Source organism: Aedes aegypti, chromosome 2 (genome assembly GCF_002204515.2).
Source record: "Aedes aegypti strain LVP_AGWG chromosome 2, AaegL5.0 Primary Assembly, whole genome shotgun sequence".
NCBI lineage: Eukaryota > Metazoa > Arthropoda > Insecta > Diptera > Culicidae > Aedes > Aedes aegypti.
Genome location: NC_035108.1, coordinates 384,179,768 through 384,207,344, shown reverse-complemented (window position 1 = coordinate 384,207,344; position 27,577 = coordinate 384,179,768). Strand labels below are relative to the sequence as shown.

The following is a 27,577-nucleotide window of genomic DNA, read 5'->3' as shown; positions in this document are numbered from 1 at the left end:
GATGGCCAGGAAATGGACACTATATTGTGAAAAAAAGTAATAACACTTCAATGATCGCACATTTTTTAATGGCAGTAATGATATATTTTTCGTAATGCAATTGTAGAGTATGGAATATATTTTTCGCAATACAAGTGTAACAATCTTTACATAAATTTTGTGCTACGTTCTTTGGAAAAGCTCATGAGACCTGTTAATTTATTCTGAAATCTAAAAATTTCTAATAACCTTCTTCAAAATGTCATAGATCAGAGGATTCGAATACATTAAAAAGGGACATATCACGGTTTATTTCACAATAATTCCTATGAAAAATGCAATTGCAATTAAAACCTTTTATGGAACTTGTTGAGCGAAGAAGGAATCTCTGAATACATTCATGGATTATTTCATGGGAAAACCTCAAGAGAAAATTTTGATAGCATCCCATGAAGAATTTTGAAGAAACCTCTGTGGTACTTCAGAAATTCTCAAATTTTCGGAATCTCTACGTTTCAATATCGGTTGCTTAGTGCTACATAGCTGTGGGTTTCAAATCGAAGTATGGTCAAGAGCTGAGACGAGACGCTCCACTATGGGCGATCAGGTGGCCAATAATCGAAAAAATGACTTGTTTCGATAGGTTTTTCTTGTACATCATTCCATAGTTAACGCTTCTACTAAGATATTCCTGGAATATCAGAGCAAGATCTTTCATAGTTTTATTGATACAGTATGTCAAAGTTGGAGTTTTTAGGAAAAATTAAGAATTGAATGCAATGACAAAGTATGCATTGAATAGGATATACTGCATAATCATAATATTTTATACAGATTTTTATACACTGTGCTAAAGCTTATTCAAAAGGCTATCTTAAAAAAATATATGAAATAAAAATTCGTACTTTAAGTTGGATAAATGCGGGGAGTGCACTGAAAAAATATATGATTATTTTATTAAAATTTTAAACATCCCATAGTTTTTTGTCCCAAGTTGTCCCAGGCTAAAATTTACTCCCAAGGGTACTTTGGGATGTAAACTAAAGGATCGTGAAGAATCTAGCTGCACAAATTTGCACTTTTTTATTTTACGGCTTTTTCAATTTTTCCAATATTTTTAATTATTTTCTATTGAAAACAGCTACAAAATAATTCTAAAAATAATTAAACAACGCTAATTCATTCAAACCATTATTTCTATGTAAGTTCTAATATTTAATATGGTTTGCACAACGTTAATCGCATACATGGCTTATATTCATAATAAGTAACAAAACTCATTATTTCGCTATAGGCCTCATTCAAAAGTAAGTCTCGAAAACTTATTTTTGAAAATAAAACATCAAATTTGTATCACAAAACTCATAAATACAACATGAGATGGAAAACATATTTTTGGCCGCTTGTCTGTATGGAAACTGCCCATAGTGGACCCCCGAAGACGGTCTTGTTTTTCTGTAATTGCTGAGTTTTTTTCTTATTCCGCTCTGTGTTTACATCAGTCATGCGTAAGCGGTTCAAACCGTCACATGAACATCTCAGTAAAAAATATTGCGTTTGCATCACACCGAAACATAAATAGCCTTTCGAGTGATATTTCATGCCAGCAAACGTAGAAGACATTAGAAATCACTAATCTTGTATTTAGATTTATTAGCCTCATTGGAAAAACTGCTCCGCAGACTGAGGTTTTTAATAACAGTTTGTTTTGAATACAATACTTTTCACTTTTTCAGCCATAAAAATATCTGGTTGCATTTGACGTTTCACGACAGCGCAATCTGGGGTGCACATGACGTTGATATTTTTCCTCTTCGTGAATCTCTCAGGTCAAGTGGATTTTGATTTCTATTTAGTATGATTGTTGTATATGTTATGAGCTGCCACGCAACATATAATAATCTACGTTTGACGGTCGCATGCTAGGATTTGGTCCAGATTGATAAATGACCTCATCTCTGTGGACGTCGGGTCCACAACTCGATTAGATGGTTTTAGTGCAACTTAAGACAGAGCTCCCAACTCTTCTATGTCAAATTTCAGCATGTTTTTGTTGAACAAGTATTATTTAAATAATGTCTGAATTAATTAATTGTTATTAAAACAAATAGAACGCTTCCTTCCAGGACAATCTATTACCACCTATTAGTGAAAATGATGTGTCTATAAATTACTGTTCAATGGGTATTATTTTCATAGGAATAAACAAATTTAAATTCTTATGCAGTCAATTCTCCCTTACTCGCTCGCTATCTCTATCTCGATATCCAGTTAGGGAACCATTGTAAAGGTTAGTTTTCATGGCATCCTCGATGGTCCCTTCAATATCGAGTTATGGAGAGCTGACTGTAAAACATTTTTTATATTTATAGTGCGAAATAAAATTATATTCAAGACAATTGATTCACATTGGAATGTTTAAAAGTACTCAGTACATCGCATTGATGAGATATGGAATGAAAGAATCCCGATTATCAACATTAATTAGAAATAAATAGAATAATAAAAAAAGTCCAGATATATAAATCAAAACATTCATTCTGAAAAATTTATAAAAAAAAATAAGTTAAAAAAGATTTATTGGAAATGTATCAAAAATTATAAACTATAGAAGCATTCCGAAATATTGTTCTGTTTTTGAGGTTTTTTATAGTATTTTTGGTGATTTTTCGATCCAACAGCACACTTTCTTGCCATACTGTGTTCAGCAAATTCTTTGCTGTAAAAAATAATCACATCCAGTGCTGCTAAATTTCTATCTATTCTGGAGACTTAAAAATCATTTATATCTTACCGTGCGGGATCAAAATCCGTACACCTAAGAAATGAATCTAAATCCGAACACTTCATACAAAACGCCTACTATTTGTATGAAGTGTACGGATTGTGAGCCTGTACGGATTTCGGTCCCCCACTGTACCTACAATCAGTGATGCATTTTAAACTGAACGCGAGTCAAAAGTGAACTGAGCGCGTTCTAATTTTGCACGAGAACCTAGTACACATTGAACTTATGTGCATGATTCTGCACCTGCTCATGAACGGGTTCACATCAAAATGCACATTGAAGTTAAAAACACGAAAAACACTACATCATAACATATTGAATTCCAATCGTTACAAATATATGGCACCTTAAATGTGTTCTCACATCTTTGCAAAACTTTGCAACATTGAAATAAGTCGTGTGTCTGCCATGACGGCAGTTTTCATATCGCGTTCAATTTTCAGCTCGCACGGGTTCAAATTTTTGAACTGCTCAATGTTCAAGCCTACTTGATCCCTCGTTCAAAGGTTTGAACTGGAACGCAAACTGAACGCGTTCGAATGCAACAATGCCTACAATACATGCATAAAATCTGTAACATTTCAAACATGAACATCCATTGTACTATATTTGTCAAACCAAGATATGTTTATTGAAATAAATTCAGTTTAAAATTAATATCAGATTAAGACGCATACATGCTATCGAAACAGTTTTCAAATTATGGATTAGTTCAAACTACTCCAGAACTTCTCGTTTTTGTTGGATTATTTATCCGAGGTTATGTGCACCAAACTGGTGATACTTTTAGTGAAAATCTGTAATCTATACTCAGGTCTGTACCGTACATAATCTGTACCAAAATCTATAGAAAAAAATCCATAACTTTTTTTTTGATAAATCTGAAATATTAGGATCACTGATCATTGACCTATTATAAATCATTCTATCCAATATTAAGCTTCAAACGATAATTACGAACAGCCCATCAACTTACTCCGCAATTCTCATTCACTAATCCCCAGATGATTGTAATCTTTCCTACAATGACAACATCAGCGGCAACATTTGACTAGTTTTCCCACGCGCAGAACTCACTCACTCACACCATCAGCGCACTATTTTGATATTATTGTTCATAAGACCTGGCAAAATTTGAGAACCCACTCAGCAGACTGAAGCATGTGTCAATAATTGTAAATCTTGTGGGTGGTTTGGGTGAACTTGGACGGCAAGATCAGCTACACTAGGGTTGCAATGCATATACCAATACAGCACTCAGCACCACCAGCAGTCAGCAGCGGAGAGCTGAGAGCAAACTACACTATGAACACTAATGAACACAAAATGGCGAACAATTATATGTGTTTTGGCTATAATTTCTGCTTAATATCACTATTGTTTCGGAAGAACGAGGTCATTAAATAACACCATTTAGCACTATTGTCAATGGAAGCCTTAGGATTGCTGTCATTTGTCTGCTGTTATCATCTTCAGATTTCCAAGCACTTCAAATCGCTTCCAACACATTGTTTGCATTCTCGATGAATACCGAAGGAAAAAAAATCGGTCACTCGCGCAAAACTATGTTCTTCGAGAGCTATGCAATCCTCCGGTTGGCAGTCGTTCTTTGATATCGATTTGTTGGAACCTTCTTGACACAGGCAGCACTTTTCACTTTTCTTGCCTCGGCAAGTGCAAATTGGCACTATCGGTAATGGGTCACTCGATCCTACTCTTGTTGCCTTTGGGCAGTTTAGCGACGGAATGCTGCTCAAGACACTGTAGTAGCTCGGTTACCTAGGAACGCAGGAATCACACTGTGGCACTAGCCTGCTTGAAAGTCCAGATTGAATCACACTTTGGCTCGCATATGACTTTCTCAAGGTTTCGTAAGCATTGTCATCTTTGTGGCATTATTGCGGCTTATACAACACACTTAATTACTGCCTGCTATTGCCCACGGCAGTGATAAACGTCTATCTCGAAGCACCTTATCGCATGAAGATTCCAGGGTAAACGAAACTCCCAAACGATAGCTGCAAAGTTTGTATTGCGATAAGAGCAATCTACATCAGTAATGCTCTATTGCGGTCATTCGTTTGGTATATTCTGTTCGTCGCCAACGAAGGACTCTAAATCGCTCAAAAATCTTCTACATGTGTGAACAGAAAATCAGACTGTAGAGATGAAAAAAAAAACTCAAAACCGACAATAAACGTCGCTGCACGAAACGTAGAGTACTAATAAAATATCTGTCTTTATCCCATCACTTTGTCTACTGCGACATTTTTGCTCCAATCGTAGCAACCTTATCACTTTTCTGTTATACCCAGATATGAATTATAAAAAAACCGCGTCGATCACAAGATAGCCAGTAGTTATTTCACGAAAAGAACAAAAAAACTTGATAAAAACTCAGCCAAACTTCAAAAATATAAACTTTTGACCCAAGTCTTGTCTTCATCGATCGCTCTGCTCAGCTCAGAGTTTGCAAAATTCATCGATGGATATGGATTTTTTGTTTCGAATCGATTGCTGTTCTCCAACAATCACGCAAATAACCTGGATCTTGTGGACGCGAACGCGATGATGATAGCACTTTTCAAAAAGAAAATAATAATCACGGAACGCACCAGGACCGAGAGTTTCGAGTTTCACGAGACGACACTTTCTGTGGTCTGATTCGTAGAGTGAAAAATTTTCAATAATTTTTTGACAGCTAGCCAAAAGTTGCAACCTGATGGCAGTGTGGTACCAATACTATATGAGTCACATGTTGGTGGTGCTCTCAGCGTGCTGTGACTAACGTGTGCACGATTTGGAGTGAAATACATGGGAGATCGGTGTACAGTAGGCGAGCTGTGTATTTGTGCTACATTGGAACATTGAGCCAATGTATCGGTCCGATGACAAAGCATGTGACGGTAAAACGATATCGGTAATCGGTCAAAGTGGGCAAGCAAGTTTTATGGCGGCAATACCATTGAACACCATTGCTATTATAGTTTTGATGGTTAGCGTTAGAAGCGAGAAAAAGGTGAAGATTAAAACCAATAGATGGCGATTTTATTCTTATTGGAAAATGTTTCACCCGGTTTCCAATAAGAAAGGATAATAACTAGTGGGGAACTTCTGATCGGATAATGCTTTGTTGAGACTTTCATGCTACATATTTGTGTTCAGAAATATATTTTAGGCATCATATTTTTTAAATTTGATTTTAGTTAACCCATAAATTTAGATGTTTCATTGTTATGGGTTAAAAAAAAACTGCCGAATCCTTTTCTCACATAACCTGTGATCTCGCCCTAAAAGCCATTGGTAACTTAGTGTGTAGCTTGCTGTTACCGAGCAAACGAATGGATTTACACGTTATTAAACAATACTACGATGAAGAGAAGATAGTCCTCTGTCTCCCAGTGGTGATAGTTTTCACCCTGGTCCATTCATGTGCTTAGGAACAAGGAGCTACACACTCGGTTACCAAATGGCTTTTAGGGCGAGATCACAGGTTATGCGAGATTTGGAGGTTTGGATCGCCCGATTGGAGTTGGATCGCCCGATTGACATACAATATGTATGATAACATTAATTGGTTAACTCATTGAGAAATCTAGGACACTATAATTCGGGACAACTGGGCCTCCTATCGAAGAACTCAATTTGAACTGCGAATTCCGTAGAAATTTTTTTCTAATTAATCCAATAAAAACGCACGCAATGACAGAAACACTCATAGTATTGAGGCAATGTAATCTGAGCCATTGATAACCTGGCGTGTAGTTCAATGTTTTTGAACAAACCAATGGATTTACACGTTTATCAACAATGCTACGATGAAGAGAAGATCCTCCTCTATCCCTCAGTGGTGATAGTTTTTATCTCGGTCATTTAATTTCGTATGGGGAAATATATTCAACTTTTTTTTGACTATTATTGTTCTTCCAGAGTAACAAACCATAGTTATTTGTAGAAAGTTATTGATTACTTAAGTTGATCACTGTTTTTTAATAGTTACTGGCTTCAAAACCTAACCGATTGATTCCAGTGCAACGAAAAAAAAAACCATTGCCGGATTATTGAACAAAAAGTTAAATCGACCAGCGTTTTATGAATAGGGTCCTAAAGCCCTGTCCGGATTTTGATGCCAAACGCTTAGGTTTAGGCCAAAAACACATGTTTACTCAATTTTCTAATGTTTTCCGTTGGTTTAAGTCGAAAAAACATTTTTTTTTTATTTTGTCACACCCCATGGCTTAAACTCAAATTTTGGGTGTATTTTGTTTTCCGTGTCCCTTCCGAAATGTCAGATAGGAACAACCCCAGTGTTAAAACTAAAACCCCTGTGGTGTTTTTGTCGACTAAGCGAACGTCAAACATGATCTCATGTGTCAAGGTTTATTTATGGACCCAATTTTCAAATTAAAGTTTTAATATGAAATAGCCGTTATTTGAGCGGGAAAAAATGCTAAAGTAGTTGAAATAACATGCTCTTTTGGGTTGTTAAATAAAAACAAGATTTTATTAAAAATTTTAGGACCCAATTGACGATTGAAATATCATTCGTTATCAAACCAAACCAATTCATTCTTCTAATAAGGATTAGTTTTTTGAAGAGTTTTGCCGCAAAAATTGTTGTTCTTTTTTATTTTAAACTCTACCCGGAGGTTACAATTTGCTAAAGGAACCAAATTTTAACCAAGTTTTGATGGTATACATCTTCTGATTAACATGTTAAAGGAAACCCGTTGAAATATCTTCAATTTCTTTTGAACTTGTAGACTGATACCACCAAATAAAATACTTAAATCAAAACAAGCCTTACAATTTATTTTAATTTCGCCCGTACATTCGATATGTTATGGTGATGTTTTTCTGTAAATAACGGTCTAGCGAGCACCGCGCTACCGCAAGAATTAATTACAGTGGGGTTCCGTTTTTAACAACAAAGTCGTAATTTTCAGTTGTCAAATACGAAACTGTGACAAATTAAAAATTAGTTTAGTTTCAATCATTTGTTTTGAAAATATCAATGGGATATTGATACTTACACTGCGGAACACGTTTTTGTCTCAAGCATTTTATATAAACTCAATTAAGGGTTGTTGAATCTATTGCCGTTTTCAAAAATGTCATGGCACGTCCAGTTTTTGAGCTGACTGTTTGACTGATGAAAATGCAAAATTTGACTATTTCATCCAACTTGCATGCAAGTTTGCCGGCTTGTATGGCAATATATACTATGACAATACTTATCAACAAAGTTTATAATCAAAGAAACGAAGAATTTTGTATGGAGAATGCAAGCATTAGCATAAGCATTAAGCAATTCGTACATTGGCGCATCCTCCAACAGTCGAGAGCCGCCATGGCCATGTCCTTGCGAATGCTGAGGGATGGGTAAGGATGGTTTGTTGAACACCTACTGAAAGATGCATAGAATTCTACGACCTCTCATAGGTGTTACGGGATGTTGTGGAATTTCAATGGAAAGGGAGGCGCTATGGGATACGTCTGGTCAACGTTTTGGCAATTATATCGATGCTGCCTTCATTGGTCGTTCATCTCCTCGGTTTATCGTCTGCTGCGTTTATGAAACAACAACATAGTTATTATAAAACAATGGTGATTATATAATATTTACAGATTTCAATTTCTCGATATGTAGCTTGAACACTTACAGAATAGCATACAAATATTTAAAGCGTCTGTTAGTATTCATTTTGTATGGAGAATGCAAGCATGTTGAAAAAATCGTTTTAAGCTAAATTTAATCGTACAATTTCAACCAAATTATATCTGAAAGGAAAGTTAAAATTCTGTTTTGCATGCTTGCTGGATAAGATCACCAAGAAGATTGATAAATCTCACTTTAAACATCATATAAGCATCAATGAAACCATTATTTCATACAACTTTGGCAACCTGTAGCCAAAAATTGTGACGTACTGGAAAATTTCTGAGAACGGCATGAGATTCAGACACCTCAAATCTACTAGAGACACATAATTTGATCCTTGAGACACACAAAAATGTAATTTTTTACGCTGTGTTATAGAACTATATAATGGTTAGGCTTTGAAATGGAACATTTGAAGCAGATTTTTGTAGGGTTGGACAATGATATAAGACACGTTATTTTAATTGTGACATACATCCTACATACTTTTTATCATTCAAATGTCTTCAATGATTTTTATAAGCTTTATGTATACTAGGTATTTGTATATAAACCACGCAGAAATAATAATCGCATGAGTGATCCTTACTCAAAAATTGAAAAATTCCTCGAAACTGTGTCAAAATACAGAAATACGGTATAATTTACTAGAAGCGTATTTACAAAAAAATAAGTTCTGGGTGTTACTAAATGATTAATGAATGATTAATGGGTTGATGATTTTTCAATATAATGGGTATATAGAATCAGTCAATATTTCAAGCCCCAAAGTCGTCATACTCGAAAATATTTGGTGAGATGAAAATAGATTTTCAAAGGTATGTTTCTTGCAAAATAAGACTTCTCATATCCAATGAATGACCAGAGTCTAATGTACAAACATAAACAGTTGCAATCACACACACAAATTATGATATTTTTCGAAACAGAAAACTGACTCGGCTTTCAATGGGATTTCCATAGAAATATTATTCATAGAAGGTATAAAACAGTGGAGCTCAACCTACAGTCTGCGTGAAATCCTCGTGATCCATAAATGCCCTAGAAATCTTGGGAGCTTACTAGATATTACCAGATTTCGCAAAGCATGCCGAATAGCTAATTATACATTCTGATGATCCCGCAACATACTCTTAATGTCCACTAGCAATCCTCAGATTCTACCCAAGAATCCACTACAAAATTCGTCAAAGTCTACTACAAGAACATAGAATCAAGTAAGGGACCGTCCATAAATAACGTAGCATAACGTGTAAGAAATCTTAAATCCCGACTCCCCTTTTATGCGTAATAATGAACGACCCCTTAAAAATCGAGCATCATGCTCTTAGAAGGGAAACGTAGCTCTAAATAACTAAAGCGGATAGGTGGACATACACACTATCATGATCTCATTGAGAATAAAGTGTTAAGTTTGAACTTTGTTAGCGTTTGTTATGGTGGAGCTATTGAACGGCATTTTAATACGAAAAAAAAGATGAATATTTGAGTTAATTTTCAAGCATACGCTTGAAAAACCAAAATTCACGTAAATTTCAACTGTTTATCCTTTGATTTTAATTAAATTGGCATTTTATTTTTGCGATCATTTCAAATTCAAGCATTTTTATTTGAAAATTTACGGCGTAGAATAAACAATCCTACCCTTATTTTTGAGAATATTTATTTTTTCAGTATGTGGGACAAGTGACGGGATCTGTATCTGTCGTGCCCGGTTCACGCTTTGCGTGTGAATCATAAAGTATATGTTATATTAGCACATGCTCATACATTTATTTTGAATTAAATTTATATCGTTCACCAAATCAAGTATTGCACACAAGCAACCCCTCAAACTCCCAGTGTTTTCTTGTGGAAATGCAGAGAACTCAACGGCTTCCTTGAACAAAAAATACGTCAATGAAATGTCCAAACCCCAAATTGACCTGCATTCGAACGCAGCCTGCACCGTACTTATTTATTTATATTTATAATTTTGTAATGATGAAAGCATCAGTTATTACATATTGAGGATGCTACTGATCGTGGGTTGCCTCTGTTGGTTTTCTCTGTAAGTATAGCTGTTCTTGAAATACCGGAGTAGCAATATGCGTGGTCACTCATGTTCATGTAATTGAACTTATTACCTCCAAAATTTCACCTGAATCGGTTGGACGTTGGACGTAAAGTGGCTAACAGCATCTAATAGGAGACCTAACTTTACGTGGTTTCTTATTCATGAGAAGTTATCTGTATGTTGCATACAGTCCTACAGTTCTCGATAAGTTTGATGGGTAGTTTTTATATGGCCGTCATCCAAAGTAGTCCACGATAAAAATCTGTGACGTATTAAAAATACATAGCTTAAAACCTCTGCAACTTAATCGCCCCGTTATCATTTATAACAGATTTTCTAATTGCCCCGCTATCAGTTGCAAACAAGATAAAACTATGTCGTTTGACTATTTTCCAACCGTTCCACCAACAAACGTGCCGTACACCTGATGTAAAGCACGATCTGTATCTATGTACCTAATACGCTTCTCCAGAAGTCACACTCTCTTTTTACCAGTAACACCGTCATTTTCGAGATATGATCGCTGCGGGACGATGCTCTAGGGCACAATACTTCTGACGGCATAACCCGCTCTTTGGATATGCTATATGTGCGTTGCAAAACTGTGCAAATGAGTCGCTTTGTTCATTTTGGCAAATGAAAAGTGGTGCACCAAATTTTGGCAAACCGCATGGTTGAATAAATTCTATTGGAATGGCAGCGTGCTCACGTTTACGACGCTCCCATCTCGTTACCGTGTGTTGTAAGCCCTAATCACCATTGCACCTCGGAGAACAACGTTGCTTTTACCGCTAGTTAACGTTTACTACAAAATTAAAGAGCTATTTTAACAATCATGTACCTTTCAATTCACAAAGATTGAAGAAATACTAGAATATTAGAAACATGCGAAATCATCCACTAGTATAATGGATTAATGTGCATACCATTAGCAAAAGTTTCACAAATAATAGGATACAAATTATAATATATAGGGAGACTGAGCAGGCGAGAATAGTTTTATTCTAAGTGATTTGTGTAATACTTTTTTTTTTGAAATACAATGACAGCGCTGGAAAAACATCAGATGTAACAATGAATGATATTTAAGGTGAAGATGAATCGAAGCCAAACCTCAAATTTTCAAGAGCACAAATCTGGAGAACCAAACATACATTTAAGCTGAAAACCTAATCGATTGGTCACTAGCTGGTGGTGACTAATCGATTAAGTTTTTAGCTCAAACGGGTGTTTGGTTCTCCAGATTAGTGCTTTTGAAAATTTGAAGTTTGGCTTCGTTTTATCTTCACCTTAAGGAGAAATTTGTTTGTAATGACTAATGTAAAATTTGACAAAGATTTTTTGAACGGCTCTAAATATGTTTTATAATTTTGTGGATTTTTGACAAAGCGTCATATTTTTTTACAATTTTAAGGATTTATGCAATTATAATCGAAACCCCAATTTGAAATTGCAAGATGTTGCTAGTAGAAGGTTCATTCGTTTCCATACTTGGGTTATACATTTTCAATAGATGGAATATAAAATTTTGAGAAATTTAAAAAATTGAATTATTTTGAATTATTTTATTGATTTTCCTGTTTTTATGACTCACATGCTACGTTCCCGGGAGCGACAATATCCTACGAGGACGTTGCCGTGGTCGCTTGAATGGAATGGTCAGTTTGCAGTTTCTATTAGGATTCCGCTCTGCACCTTCATTCAATTATGATAAGATAGCCAGCTTTTCCAAATTCCTGTTTAGTTGCTACGGTGGCTGCAGATGAATATTTTATTGGGTGGCAGAATGAAATGTACTGCTACTTACTTCTTTCAATGTTTGACACATAAGAGCTATATTCTGATTCAGCACATAAATTGAATTACTGTTATGTTGAATTACTGATTAATTTATTCATTAATTTTAAGACAAATCCTGGTGTCCACGGGGCACTTAGTTCACGGATTTCAAGATGATCTGTTGGAAACGTGCCCTTTTATTACACATTTTTTACTAAATCAGACAGTGTTTACATTGTTTTTACACATTACATTTACGCTTGATAATTCAGTCGAAAAACTGGAAAATTTTACGGAGGTTCCTGAGGTTTCCCGCTAAAATTGACAATATTCGGTACTGTTCTGATGTGTCGCATGATAGAATTGATGTCCTTTTCCAGAGTCCTGGAATCGACTCCAGAATATCCCGAAGTTCTTGTAAATGACCCTGTGTTGCAAGAAATTACTCAATTTACAACAGATTATACTACTGGTGCTAAAAATTGAAGATTGCTGTGACGCATGATTGATGCCCCAGGAACCAGGTTCCAGGGAATCCGGAAGTGGACAAAATTGTTCCAAATTAGTTGAAAGAGTTGAAATATATTAATGGTTTATGATTCAATTCTAAACACTTTAGTTTTGTTCGAACCATGCAACATTATTACGGAAATGTCTCAAATGACCTTCGGACAGACCCCAAGGAACATCCGTATAACCCCGGAATCGTCCGTCCGAGCCAAAAGATCACGAAAATTTGGTTGTAAAATAGGTTAAGGATTGTTAATTTTATAAAGTGGACACCTTATGCATGCTGTATATTTTGAATTTATCAATAAAATTTCAATCGGTTTTCTGCACATCGTTCGACTCGTATTGTACAATGTTGTGGTAATAAAAATTCTCCAAAATAATTCAATTTCACACGAATATGGAACAACGATTAGAACGGTCGATTTTTGGAGGTTATCAAAATCAATGATTGTTAGAAATTGGCTGGAAAATTCGACAATTTATATTTTTTTATTTTCAAAAATGGCTTGTTTTGCAAAAGCATCATCAATCAGAGGCCTGATGAAAAAAAAAATCCAGTTATTTTTGGAGCAACAATATTACAGATATAAAAAAATATATTTTTCCATTATATTTATTAGAGAAAAATATTAAAAATTTGAAAGGAACTGATATGAGTTGATTTTTTTGGTTTAAAGTACGTCCTGACGCAAGTGATAATATAGTATTAATATGAAAAAACATCTTACGCCTTCATAGAGTTACTTATTTAGCCCCAACTTCGCATTTAAAGCACAATCGAAACACAATTGCTTTTGTCTTAGAAGGCATTTCAAAGTACATTGACAATCATCAAAATTGGCATAACTGCTGTAATAAACTCGATTTTATTTTACACATATTATTTTCATAATATGTTGTTCTGATATTACCAATTGAAATATGTGGAGAAAACCGTTAACAATTTGCTGTAGATAAATAAATATGCGTACATGATTTTAAAAGTATGATACTTTTTAGTAAAACTACCATAAAGAGTAAAATTTGTACTTAAGTTTGTGGTTTAAACGCACGATTTAGCTCTCGTTTATACAAATATAGTTTCTTTAGTAATCCAAACAAGTTTTGAACACGATTTTTACTTGTCTCTTTTGCTGGGAGTGAAAGGATGGTGTATCAGCAAATTTAACCATAAATGGGTAAATCACTAAAGTGACCTAATGTCAGAGAATGGTGGAATATAATTGATTTTTAAAACTATACCTTTAGTAGAATAGAAAAGGAAACAAACATACCATTTGTTCATAAAAATTAGGATCCTTGTAGCTGATAGTCGTTTCAGGTCATTCAACTTTTCCAAAGAGGTTTTTGATCGTCTTATTGCGCCCGCAGTTAACAATAAACTATACAAAAAGAGAATTACAAACAGGGAGGTCATTAAATTGTTCAACAGAAATAGTATTGAGGATGTTCGTATCATATGTGCTACGGCGGAAATATTCTGTACGATTATCAATATATTTTTTAATGGAATTTACAAGCTATCAGTTATTCCTGATAATGGGTGTAGAATGGAATTCCCCTCTTCGAATTCTATATTGATTGTACAACAAGAAAATCAGCATTACAATTCAAATCCTGTAAGACACAAAACAATCATGAAATTGAAAGTAGAATTAGGGATAAGATGGCCAAGAAGATAAGACAAAACAAAGATGAAGAGTTTGGAATTTATGAAACAGTTATATTTGATAAGGCAACAAAAATTAGAATTAAGAAAATTAAAGGTGATGGAAATTGTCTGATAAGAGCGCTTATTGATCAATTAAGAGGGAAAACGCAGGATGATTATGTCACAAGTAAGGACATTCAAGATTTAAGAAATAGAATAGCAGATCACATGACCAAGAATAAGGAACGGTACGAACCTTTTTTGATAGAAAGTTTGGAGGAAGGCGGATTTGAAAAGTTTATTAATCTTAGTGTAAGACAAATGGGTGTATGGCTAGGACACGAAGTAATGGTAGCAGTCAGTGAAATTTTTGGGAAGAACATAATTGTACACCAAGTAGATGAACCAGATGTTATTATAGGTGAAAACGGAAGAAGTGAGGAGCAAACGCTGAGGATATTTTATACCAGAACTGTGGAAGGTGGAGAGAAGAATCATTTTGAAAGTGTTATTGAAGTGTTAGATGTGGAGAACAGTTCACAACGACAAATCATAATACAGGAAAACGAAAACGATGATACCATGGAAGTAGGTAACGTCGTAGAAGAATTGAATGTAGAAAATGATAATATAATCAGAATAAAACAGATGAGTAGGAGTGATAATGAGACAGAGAGATTGCAAAATAACCAATTTTTTCAAAGATTTATCAGGGTAGCATCCTTGAACGTAAGAGGATGTATTAAAGAAGAAAAAAGAAATGAAATAGATGAACTAATGACATTGCATAATATAGATGTAGTGGCGCTACAGGAAGTGAACGCTTTGGGAGAGATCATCGAAACAAAGAACTATAAATGGATAGCACCTTTGAACAGGCCAAATAAAACTAGGGGTCTAGCACTAATGATTAGAAAAAATGAGGAGATTTCGTTGGGGGATGTAAGAATGAAAAGCTCATCGATTATGTCGGCAGAAATTATTATTAATGATTGTTGGAAATTCCTTTTGGTAAACATTCATGGACCAAATAAAGCAGCATACACTTTCATAGCAGAACTGGGTACAGTAATCGGAAAGGATCATATTAGAAATAAAACACTAATTCTAGGAGATTTTAATGCCCAAATTGGTCGTGGTGATGTAGATGAGGAGGATAGTCAAATTGTTGGACATAAGTTAGGATTTGACACAAGCAATGAGAATGGAGAAGAATTTATCATGTTTCTAAAATTTCATAAACTTATTAATATTTCTTCAAAAATTGGTGTGAATACGAATGTTACATGGAGGATAGGAAAGAAGGAAAGCCAAATAGACTATTACCCAAAGATAGCGACCTAAGAGTAAGATATGTGCGAGGGTTTTGGACAAGTTTAAATACTGATCATAAATTATTGATGGTTGGATTAACTTTTGAGAATAACACTATCAAAAGAAATAGGAAGAAGTTTAAGAAAAAGTTGGATTATTCAGCACTAAAATCTGATGTGGTAAAGAAAAAATATTGTGACGCTCTAACACAATACGATAATGATGAGGTTAGAGAAGTGAGGAAAGATATACATAAGCTTTATAAAGAAGTAATAGAAAAATTGAAAAGTTCATCAGATAAAGCATTGGAAACATCGAAGGCGCCTTTAACCCCTAAAAGGAAAAAAGCTTTAGGAAGATTGAACAAGGCCTTGAAATTATGGAAAAAACATCCTGATATGTTGCCTTATAAATGGAAGGTACTGAATAGGAAGGAAGAGTTTAAAATAGCAGAAAAAGAGCACATAGAAAAAACTATCAAGGAGTTTTATAGAAATTTGAAGGACTTTGATGTAGGAGTAAGAATTAGGAAGTCATACATATTTTTGAAAGATTTTATGAAAAAAAGGTCTAGGAAGAATGCATATATTCCAACTAGGTTATGGAATGAAGTTTTAAAACAGAGTGAAGGGCCTAATGTCACTTTCTTAGAGAAGAACGATACCTGTCCTTTGACCGAGCCTCCATCAAAGGAGGAAATGTCTTCGATCATTTTCAATTCGTGCAATGGTAAATCAGCAGGACCAGATGGGATTCGAATGGAAATGATAAAGTATGCTGATGAAAAAACTTTTAATGATTTGGTTTTGATATGGCAAAGAATGTGGATAGACAATGTTATGCCTAAGGACCTTTCTTGTACAACTCAAATTCCAGTTCCCAAGGTTAGTTATCCTAGAAAAGTAGAAGATTTTAGAAGAATTAGTCTTTGCAATGTTATTTACAAGCCGTATGCGAAATGGGTTAAAAACCGACTAAAAGAATTCACGGGAGACCCAGGGCTTCATCAAGCAGCGTTTACTGAAGGGAGATCAACAGATGACCATATTTTCATTACGTGTAGAATAATGGAAGAGTACTGGAATGGAGGAGAGCAATTATATATTGCGTCTTTAGATATCAGAAAGGCGTTCGATAATGTCAAGTTAGAGAATATGAAAGAAGTACTATTAGAATTGAATGTTCCTACACATATTATTGATAGAGTTTTATTATGCCTAAATGAAGATAGAACTAGGGTAAAATGGCAAAATCAATGGTCAGAGGAAATTAATAGAGGAAAAGGAATTAAGCAAGGGTGTCCATTGTCCCCATTTTTGTTCAATTTAGTTATGCAGAACATATTAAAATCAGTGGTTGAAAAGGTTCCTGAACTAAAATTGATGGAAATAGAATTATTAGATCTACCTTTGATTTTAGTTTTTGCAGATGACGTTCTCATAATTGCTAGGAGCCGAAAGGAGCTAGAAAAAATTGTGAAAGCCTTGGAAGAATGTTTACCAACAGTAGGTTTAGAAATCAATGAAGAAAAAAGTCATGTTATAATAAGAGCCCCCAATAAAATGGGAGATATTCCAAGTTCAATTTTGCTAAATAATAAATCATACAAAACGTGTAAAACTTTGAAATATCTAGGAATAACTTTGACTGAAAACTTAAATAGACCTGCTACAGTGAAACAAAGGTGTATTAATACTGCGAAAGCATCAAAAGTAGTTGTTGAATTTTGTAAACAATTTAAACCTTCTTGGACCATAGGCAAATTAATTTATAATACAGTGATCGCACCAGCAATATTGTATGGCACAAAAGTATCAACGCTTACAAAAAGGAGCAGAAAACAATTAGCAAAATATGAGAAAATAATCGTCAAGAGTATTTGGCATCATTGTACAAAAGAAAATGATAATAAATTGAATATCAGAAAAGAATTAAATGGTAAAACAATAAATAGAAAAATAAGAGTAGGGAGAATAAGTTATTATGGCCACATTAAAAGAAGACCACAAAATCATCCCTTGAAAATGGCATATAGATTCAAATTCAACAAGAAAAAAGAGGGCAGGCCAAGTTATACATGGAAAGATTCCTTGAAGCAGGATCTAGACAGATATAGAAACATAAGTAAAGAAGAATGGAAAACCCTTGCTAATGACAAACATAAATTGAAACAAAAAGCGGAAGAAATCTACAAACAGGAAGAAAGTGAAAATTCAGATGGTGAAGATAGTTAAAGCTAGAAAGAGTAAAAGAGATGAATATTACAGTACAGAATACGCAATGGGATAACAAATGTTAAAAAAAAAAACAAATCTAAGTACCTAACACTTATAAAATGATTTAGCCGGAAAAGGAATGACATATTGAGAAGATAATGTATGTGAACTATGAAATGATTCATATATTTAACAGTTTTTTCACTCACTATCCCATTAGTCAAATAATAATTTGAATTATTTATTTATTTATTATTTATTTATATATATATGATTCTATTTACTTTCTTATTTATTTACTTATTTATTATATATTTATTTATTAAATTATTTACAAGAACATCATTTACAGAAAATTCACGAAAAATAATTCAATCAACACATGTCCACATGGCACACTGTCACGCTTAGTAGTTACGCTACTCCATGCTCTTCAATTGAAACGGATCGTAATAGTGGTTTACCTATAATAGCGTATCCAGTGTATATACCATTTTTATGCGTAACGAATCGATCTGAAATACTCACAAGATATTAGAGCATTTAGACATTCAACAACTTATGAAAATGTTATTTTCAAATTAATTTTAAGAAATTATCTCATAATTAAACATTGTTTGTTACACATTATTATAATTAAATACTGATTGAATTGAAATTCGTTTTTTAGATGATGACGTAAGATAGACAGAATGAGAGGGTAAAGGGAAAAAAATAGTGAGTGGATAAATAAATAAATATAAATTAATAGGAGGATGTTATAGAAAAACAAGTTCACATGGAGGAAAAAAAAGAAGGAATAATGTTACTAGAATGAAATAGTTGGTCAATAAAGTATCGACAAGTTAGGATTTACCGGTAAGAATCGGTTTTTTTAGATACTCGTAAAGATCAATTTATAATCAATGAGAAAACAAATATAAGGATCAGATAGGAAATACAATAGGCTAGTTTTTAAGTGTATTTCACAGGTTGAATAAATGGTGATGCTGGCTCAAATTTTGACGCAAGGTACTGGTGGTCGGATTATTAAGGTAAGATATTGATTATTGATAAATTATATTGAATTGTTTAACATACTTAACATAGGGGGGGTAGAGAGGGAGGGTATCAGACTAATTGCAGACTGGATGAGGGATTCGTGGAAACCAGGCCCAAGTCAAGGAGGTGATCGCTGCTATGGCCAAAATTCTTGGATTTTGAACATAATTGATGATGTCTTCTAACAGTCTGCAATTATTCGACGCACCCTATAGGCAATACCTTGTTACAAACCACCAGACGGAAATCTTAATATGTATAGCGAGTTGCTGAATCATATAATATGATCAGTCGGTTGGAAGGAGATTCTCTACCCCTGAAGTGGATTGCGCATAGGTCTAAGTACTTATGGGTCCACACTCCATTTTGGCCCTTCATACAACCGATTAGAGAGTATTTTATAGTCCAGCACCTTGATCTTGCTATTAAGAGGAACCGTACGACATGGCAAGTCCTGCACTGGTGGTGGCTTTATATCACATCACATCACATCATCAAATAATGATAGCCCTTGAGCTACTGAACTACTTTGCCTAAGACACTATCTTTCTACGTGGTCAGGCTCCTGAGATATTTGCGAACAAAAGTGTCATGCTCACTAGCGCCGCCCAGTGGCAAAATTTTAAATCAACTAACAATGATAATCCTTAACTTACTAAACAACTTTGCCGAAGACGCCATACTTCTAAATGGTCAGGATCCTGAAATATCTGCAAAACAAAAGTAAAACTTCCATGCCCACTAGAGCTACCTAGTGGTCAAATTCCGAATTAAATTAGGTACCATAAGATAGCGCTTCACTTCCAGAACAACTTTGATTAAGACCCCAATTTTCTATATTATCTGGATTTTAAGATATGACGATTTCAAACTGTGGTTTCCTCGAACCGTACATAGTGCGTTCATTATAATGCGACTTCCATGTGCATTTGTTGATTTTACCGTATTTTAAAGGGCCATACTGTAATTAAAAATTGTCGAGTATTGTTCTAAGAAGATTCTTGAGGAATACATTTTGGTTTGGTAACGATAGATATCTTTGTTGCAAAATGATAGCGTACAAATCACAACTGTTGTACAAAGTAAAACAGCGTGACCGCCCGAAGGTTAAACACGTTGAAAAAAAGTTGTAGCTCCCTGCAGAGTTGTTCTGAAAGTTGTTTTGATGTTTCAATAAAATTATACCACGCTCATATTAATTCTCGTATACAATATTTAATTCCTATATGGAGGCCCTCGTTATTCTAAACAGGTAAAACTAACTAAGAGTATTACAGAATAGACGAATTTAATTAATCGTGACACTGCATATTTCGCATCACACCTTGGAGTTATACTCAAACGAACTCCATAAGATTCTGCTTTTACTTGCCTTATGTGATTGGCAAGCACTTCTTTTAGTCCATGACATTCTTCATAATCCTAATGTTCACTGTAACCAAGTGATGGAGGGTGGCCCAGTAAAATATAATAGTTTACCAATTAGGCTTAAAGAAATTATCCATCGAAGTCTGTTCAAAACTCGTCTCAAAAAGTTGCTGTTTGTTTTGTTAAGGACAATTATGCGTTCGTGTCTCAAAAAGTACTTAAAAATTAAAATTAATGATTTCCTTCTATGAAAATCAGAACCATCACAAAACTATTCTCTTATGACAAACGTATTTCTTACTTTTTTGTCAAATTATTTTTATTATTATCTTTTGGTGTTAATGTCTTCGAATCGTGTTTTAAATGGTTTTAGTTTCAATAAAAAATTATAATATGTGCATAATTCAAACTTTTGAACGCCCTGCCTTGAAACCATTTTAGTTACAAAAATCCTGTGAACTCAATTGACACCCATACTGCCTGTGACACCCCGGTGCCGGAAAACTGGTCTATTTTTGTGTTCTACTTTTTTTTCTTGATTGCTAGAATAAACTACAAACGTTTCTCGATAAACTCTAGAAGCAGCATTTGCAGGTTCAATGATAAGTAAAATTACATATAATCCCTTAAAAAGCGACTTTTCTCAGTTGGGATATCGTGTAGATTATTGTTAAAATTAGAACTCGCTCATTGTTTTGTATATTTTTTTTGGAAATTAAATAATTTTTGCTGAGCATTGTATTGAAAAGATCAACTGTTTATATATTTTTAACTCTAGCGCAACGGTCTATTTTTTAACGCAAGCAACGGTGCTGTTCACATGTTGCAATCCTAATATTGGAGGAGAAACCAAGCTTATGATCAAAAGAAGGAAAAATCTTTTATGAAAATTTAATCAAGTGCGATGCAAACAATTTTTATATTAGTATAACTACAAAGAACTGCCGATGATTCAAAGGAGGAAAAATTTCCTATTAATATATAAGCTAAATTATTTCCAATAGTAACGAAACCAGTATAACTCGAAAGAATAGCCTATGCTTGAAAGGAGGAAAAACTTCTTATAAAATCATTAAAAAAAAACTGGAACCCCATAATACCGTTGATAGCCCCAGATGAAACAACCATGAGCTTTGAGTCTTGATGCAATGAGTGGAGTTCACAACTTAGTCCTAAATTAACGGGTCAATTTTATCATTCTCTTGGAGCACTTATATAGTGACAAATATGACGTCCCGTCACTTCATTAAAGTCAATTAATTAGCTGATCTATTATTGGGTTACACCTAAAAATCATACACATAAGTGTTGCAGTAATTTGATAATGTCTTTGTTCGTAATTCGGCCAAACGGCATTCGGCCAAATGACCCGTTCGGCCAAATAGTATTAGGCCAAATGGCGTTCGGCCAAACGGGATTCGGCCAAACGGCGTTCGACCAAATGGCCGGACACCGTTTTATTCATGAATTTTATAATGTTTAGTAATACTCTAACAGTTTTCTCAAAAACAGAAATTAAGCTTCTTGTATAAGTTTAACAAATACTTTAATGTGTAATTATTTTGAGTCAATTCATCAGCTTTATTACAAAACATTCAATGATTTGGATAACGGATTCTTTATTGAGTTCGCGTTTTTTGTGTTTTCGTAAAAAAAAAGAATTTAAGATTTGAACTCGAATAGAGAACATACAAATTAAGGTTCACCAAGGACACCATGAGGCCGAGCTACGGCTCTGTCAGTGATAACCATTCCAGACATAGTGATTTCTTTAAGCGGAAAAAATGTATCGTTTTCGGACATTTTACTATGGATGGGAAAGTTTCACGTATAATGTTTAAAAATATGTTGTTCAAAGGTTCTCAATTTTGAGACATTTTGACGTATTTTATGCTTAGCTAGCTAAGTTGTTGTCATAAAAGCTAGATGAGTTCAATTGATGATTTGACTGTTCTAGATTCACTTTTCATGCGCTGTCTGGAATTTGAATCATGAAAAGGAAATACATTTTTGCTTATTAAGAATCATTGAGGTTGTAGTATCTGAATCTTCTCCTACCATTCAAAAGATAAGTGTTCTCATACCTTGATAACGCCAAGGTGGCTATAGGACCAAAGGACGAACGGTCAAAATGACAAATGGTCGTAAGACAGAAAGCGAAAGGACAAAACGTCGAACATGATTTTCATGATGGGACTGTTTTCCTTCCTTGAAAAAATATTTTCGACCTTTTGTTCCTTTTTATTTCCTCCTCGACCTTTTGTCTTTCAACCTTCTGTCCTTTCACCATTTTTTTTGCTTTTGACTTTTTGTGATAGATATACGGTATACGGTCGCTGTTATGATACGTTGGGTGTCAAAAATATGACCTTCGCTGAGGCCTTTAGTGTCCGTAAAATGAATTGAAACGGTACCGTAATCCGGGGGCAAATTGATCACTATTTTACAACTTTTTGCTATGTTGTCCTTCGGAATTCGAATATTATCAAATAAATTTTTGGCAAAACTAGTAATCCATTGATCTTTATCAGTTTATGTAATCGATGTATCATTAAATAATATTTAACATTTTATAAAAATAGTTTTAATATCCAAAAATTAGAATGACGCGCTGGGCGAAATTGATCACCATATAAAAAAGCAGGTTTAAGAGAAAAAAATCCCCATCTACTAAATTTGGGTCTCGTGAATCTAAATATGATGTCAAAAATCTTACAACTTGAGTCTTTGATAATTTTATCGCAAAATCAAACTTTGAAAATCTGCCTAATACACCTAAATGTTGGCAATTTCCCGTGAAATAAGCACATTATTTGAGAATAAACGGCTTAATGAGCAAATTACTACGCTTGCTATGCTGTATGATATCAAAAATGAGTTCAGTAGTTTATACTAAAGTTTACACAACATTTTAAACACTCATAGTTGACATGTAGGCATATCATCAGTGGATTGTTTAGCATCGACATTTCCAAATGTATTGCTTACATCTTGAAAAAGTGTGAATATTTCTTAACAAAACTGACAATTAGTAAAATGAAATAGTTCCAAATCATCATTAGGCATCTATGATCTTGAAAACATGGAATGTCTTTGGTGCCAACAAAACCTTCAGCATTCTTGGGAGGAAATGTTTTTTGGTACCGACCTCATCAAATCCGCATGAATTCCTTAGTCTACCTTAGTTGGTGTTTCCATTGTTTTGACACACCATATTTACGCATTTTAATTGTTAAAAATATTTGGATTCTCGCTTAAATCAACATTATTCTGATAAAACCATTCTATTTATGATAATCAAAACATGTATGGATATAAACGAAAATCAAATTTTACTTAGTTAAAAACTACATTTTCCAACTTGTTTGAAGGAACAGAGATAACTTGTCTAGGCCTAAAAGATGTTTTATTTGCCACATAAAACTTTGTACCTCAAACATACCAGCATAACTGAACCTTACTTGTGTCCTAATCCAATTGCATGCTTTGTTGTCCTACAACTTTGAAAACTTGTCATTTAAATTTATAATTGAATCTAGTTCTTGTGAGCCGCAAAACGGAACAAACTAATGCTAGCAATGGCATTTAATTTTAAATTCGCAAGTAAATATTCATTGCTCCATAGGACCAACAACTAAATGGTACAAAAAAAAACTCTTCTACTCTCAGCATCTCCGACCTGCACCGAAAGCATCGACACCAGCTCAGAAGCAGCACCACTCACAATAAATTCATACTGGGGCTCATATGCATAACACTCGACAAGCAGAAGGAAGTCCCAGTCAGTCAGTGCACTTTTGAGCAGCAAAGCAAAATGTGGAATACAGTTTGCTGCTGCACCAACCAAGTGGCAATCCAGCAAAGAACCTTACGTTCGAGCGGCCACAAGAGAATGACTATTTTCTTTTCGTTCTATTTAGCAATAACATTGTTATGTTGATTTCATTCCAACTTAAACTTCCAGGTCTGCTCTCAGTGGGAAAGAGTTTTAGCGCTTGGAACACCAATGAATTGTCTATTCCGGAGTGCAGGAGCTCATCCTGTCTGTCCGTCCGTCCATCCGTTCCATATGCACGCGACATCGCTATAATGGTTCACTTTGAATATCCACCACCTACTAGATCAGTGATTCCCAACCCTTTTTAAGCTGCAACTCTCTTCAATGTTCTCAAAATATTCCACGGCACCCCTAAAATAGATATTCTTGAAATCCAAGTTCATGGAAGGTTTTACAATGAATCAACAGTGGCCCACCTAAAAGTCATATCTGTTATTCACCACTGAAAATGCAAGAATGTTTCTTTTATTCCCTGGAGTCCAATAAGTCCACTATAAATGTATTCACATTTTCGTTTTCACATCTTCCTAAGAATCTGATAAAGAACTTTATAAATAGGATCTTACCAAAATTCAATAAAAAATATTGCTGGTCAGGTAATGAGAATGATTTCAACTCCCGCCAACAATTTGTCAAATATAATCAGACAACAACATATAGATTCCTGCGTCCGAAAGCAGTTCAATTTGGCGATGCTTTATGGAAGCCAAGGAGCCATCTGCATTCCACAAGAAAACACTGTGAGTTTAGATATGGAAAAGCATAAAAAGGTAAACGATAAAAGTATAATTTTAAATAATTACGTGAACATATACACGTATGACCAATACCAATAGTATGATTATAACACGAATTTGACATGATCATGATTTCATTGATCGCTCCACATAAGCATGCAACAGATTCAAAGGATGAAACACTACTCATTTATTGATAAATTAAGAAAGACAACATTTACTTACAAAAGGCTTCGCGTAACCCTTCGGAAGCCAACATGGCCCCTTGGAGTCCACGGACCACCAGTTGGGAAACCCTGTGCTAGATACTGCACGGCGACAATGGCGCGGCAGCACGATGATGGTTAGCAGCTATTTGCAGTCGTGAACATTGAAAATGTTTCACAAATGTTGTTGCCGTTCCCTGTGGCGCGCAGAGCCCCTGATGTCCCGCTGCATCTGGCCTGGCTAAACTCATGCAGTTGCTTCAAGGAATGATGCTTTCGTCATATCTGTTCTCATCAACAATAGCCTGCTCTCGCGGCAAAATGGTTAGCTGTGGATGACTTCCATGGCACGGCGATCGCAGGACCTCTACGAGGCTATCGCTCTGAAAGTTTCTATCTGACATAAACTGTTGAATGTGGGTCGTTCAGTTATTGGCATTATGTTTTAGCTTGTTGCTGTTCGTAAAACTAATTATGATTATACATACATGATAGTAGATCAGTAGGTTCTTATCTTCACGCAAATCATTAATGAAAGTTAAACCTACAAAAATGACATTAGTGTTTCGAGGCTCGGTTTCGGTTTTTAAGAGTTTTTGACTGATTTTTTGATTGGATCATTTTTTATTTTAACGGCTCCAGTGTGATTGAGTGATTTTGAATGAAAATCTCAAATATGAGATTTAAGAAGCAGATCCCTAATGAGTTTTCTTTTACGAGAGAGCTCATTGATAAATGTACCGCAAAACGGGGTAACTTTGATAGTTTTTTCGAATGAAACTTGATTATTTATGCATGCTGTTTCAAAGAATTATAATTTATATTTTTGAAACAAGTACTGGCATCCCAGCTATCGATTGCAGTCGACAGATTGCCAAAAGATTTATTTTGAATGAATATATATTTTTTTCATATAATCGAAAGTTGGTTTTCTGTTTTGGGGTAACTTTGATAATGGATTATGAATCGAACAAAATTGAATGCTTGTTTTTAATTATGAATCTTGGTTTACGGCTAACCAGCCGAGTGGAAGTTTAACAACTACCGAAAGCTAAACATTACATATATTTTGCAATTGAATTAAATGGACAAATTGATGTGAAGTTTTTGCGAAAAAGTTACACGTCTTCTTAGTGAGAATCGAACTCACGACTCCCTGATCTCTAGTTAGGGCGCCTTACCTCTACGCCATGAGAGGACTCATGAACGCAGAAGTTAATCACGTGGTCTTTTTTCGCAAAGTGCACCTCTTTCGGAAGAATTAGATGCCCATCTAAACACAACGCTTTATATATACCTATATCCAATGCAAAGCCCGAGAGCGCATTATTTTTGACGTTAACTACGTCTTACGGCAATATACTGGGTGTCAATTAAAAATCTAAAATGTTGGGACCGTCACGATATTATGTTAGAGTTTGAACTAAAGGAAGGCTGCAACTATGAAAATCGACTAAAATTCAAATGCAAAAAAATCACTTGGAGTAGTTAACGTCATGCAGTCGTGTCTTGTACACAACCCCCTCTGATTTTAGGTAAGGTAAGCTGTAAACCACGATTCATAATTAAAAACAAGTACTATCAAAATTACCCGCATTATCAAAGATACCCCGTTTTACGGTACCACAGATCAATTGACCACCTGCCAAACAAGCAGGAATTTGTAATTTTGACAATCATTTCATTTGATTAGGTACAAAATTAAAAAATGAACCCCAGTATACGATTACAGGTAGAATCTAGTTCTAAAATACCCACATCCATGCGATGTTCTCTTCAAGTCGAACACTCGACACTAAAAAAGTTTGTAAGTCGCAGACGAAATAGGCCTATCTGTCAAGATAAGCAACACATATTAGAGTTTAAAGATATTTGCTCGCCTTACTAGTGATTTAAGTATTTTATTTTTTTTTGCAAATAGTGAAGTGTTAAAGTTCAAATAGTAGTTTTAAACATACTCTAATAATCCTTCTCCTAAATTGAATAAAAAGTGTAGTGATCTTTGTAAGTGAGTTCGCTTTCTCATATCCTGGAGCAATGAGAAAGGACCTAAACCAAGGAAATGTTATGATTCGATAGAGTACTCAAAATAGATCGTACTTCCTGTTAGAAATATGACGAGTGCGTTATGGCTCCATCGAACGAATATTTATTGAGCTGAGACTATTCGTGAGAATGAAGTATTGATCAGAGGACAATTCGCTCTAATGCGTAGTGCATCGGTGCTAATTCAGCAACATGCTCGGAACAAGGACTTTGAAATTCATTGGTTTTTGACCCGTAAATGTAAAACGTTCTGCCGATGCGGATTCGACCGAAGTGGTCTGCAGAAATGATTGATATACTCCAAATGTACTCCGAACGGATCGAACTTGGAGTTCCAAGGATTTTCGCTTCATAGTCAAGTGAAAAGCTATGGTATAACTTCA

General features: G+C 34.7%; 1 protein-coding gene across 21 annotated transcripts in view; it reads right to left on the bottom strand.

The window, feature by feature from the left end:
* The window catches only part of LOC5576029, a 94,988-nt gene extending 89,402 nt beyond the window's left edge, over positions 1–5,586 (bottom strand). For 5 of the 21 annotated variants that reach the window (XM_021846899.1, XM_021846900.1, XM_021846904.1 and 2 more), the window contains exon 1: positions 5,312–5,480. The gene's annotated coding sequence lies outside the window, so the exon portion shown is untranslated. Of the gene's footprint in view, positions 1–4,397; positions 4,740–5,311 lie in introns of those variants that run through there. The other 16 variants (XR_002500840.1, XM_021846920.1, XM_021846918.1 and 13 more) reach the window with 11 other exon arrangements.
* Positions 5,587–27,577: the final 21,991 nt, after the last annotated feature.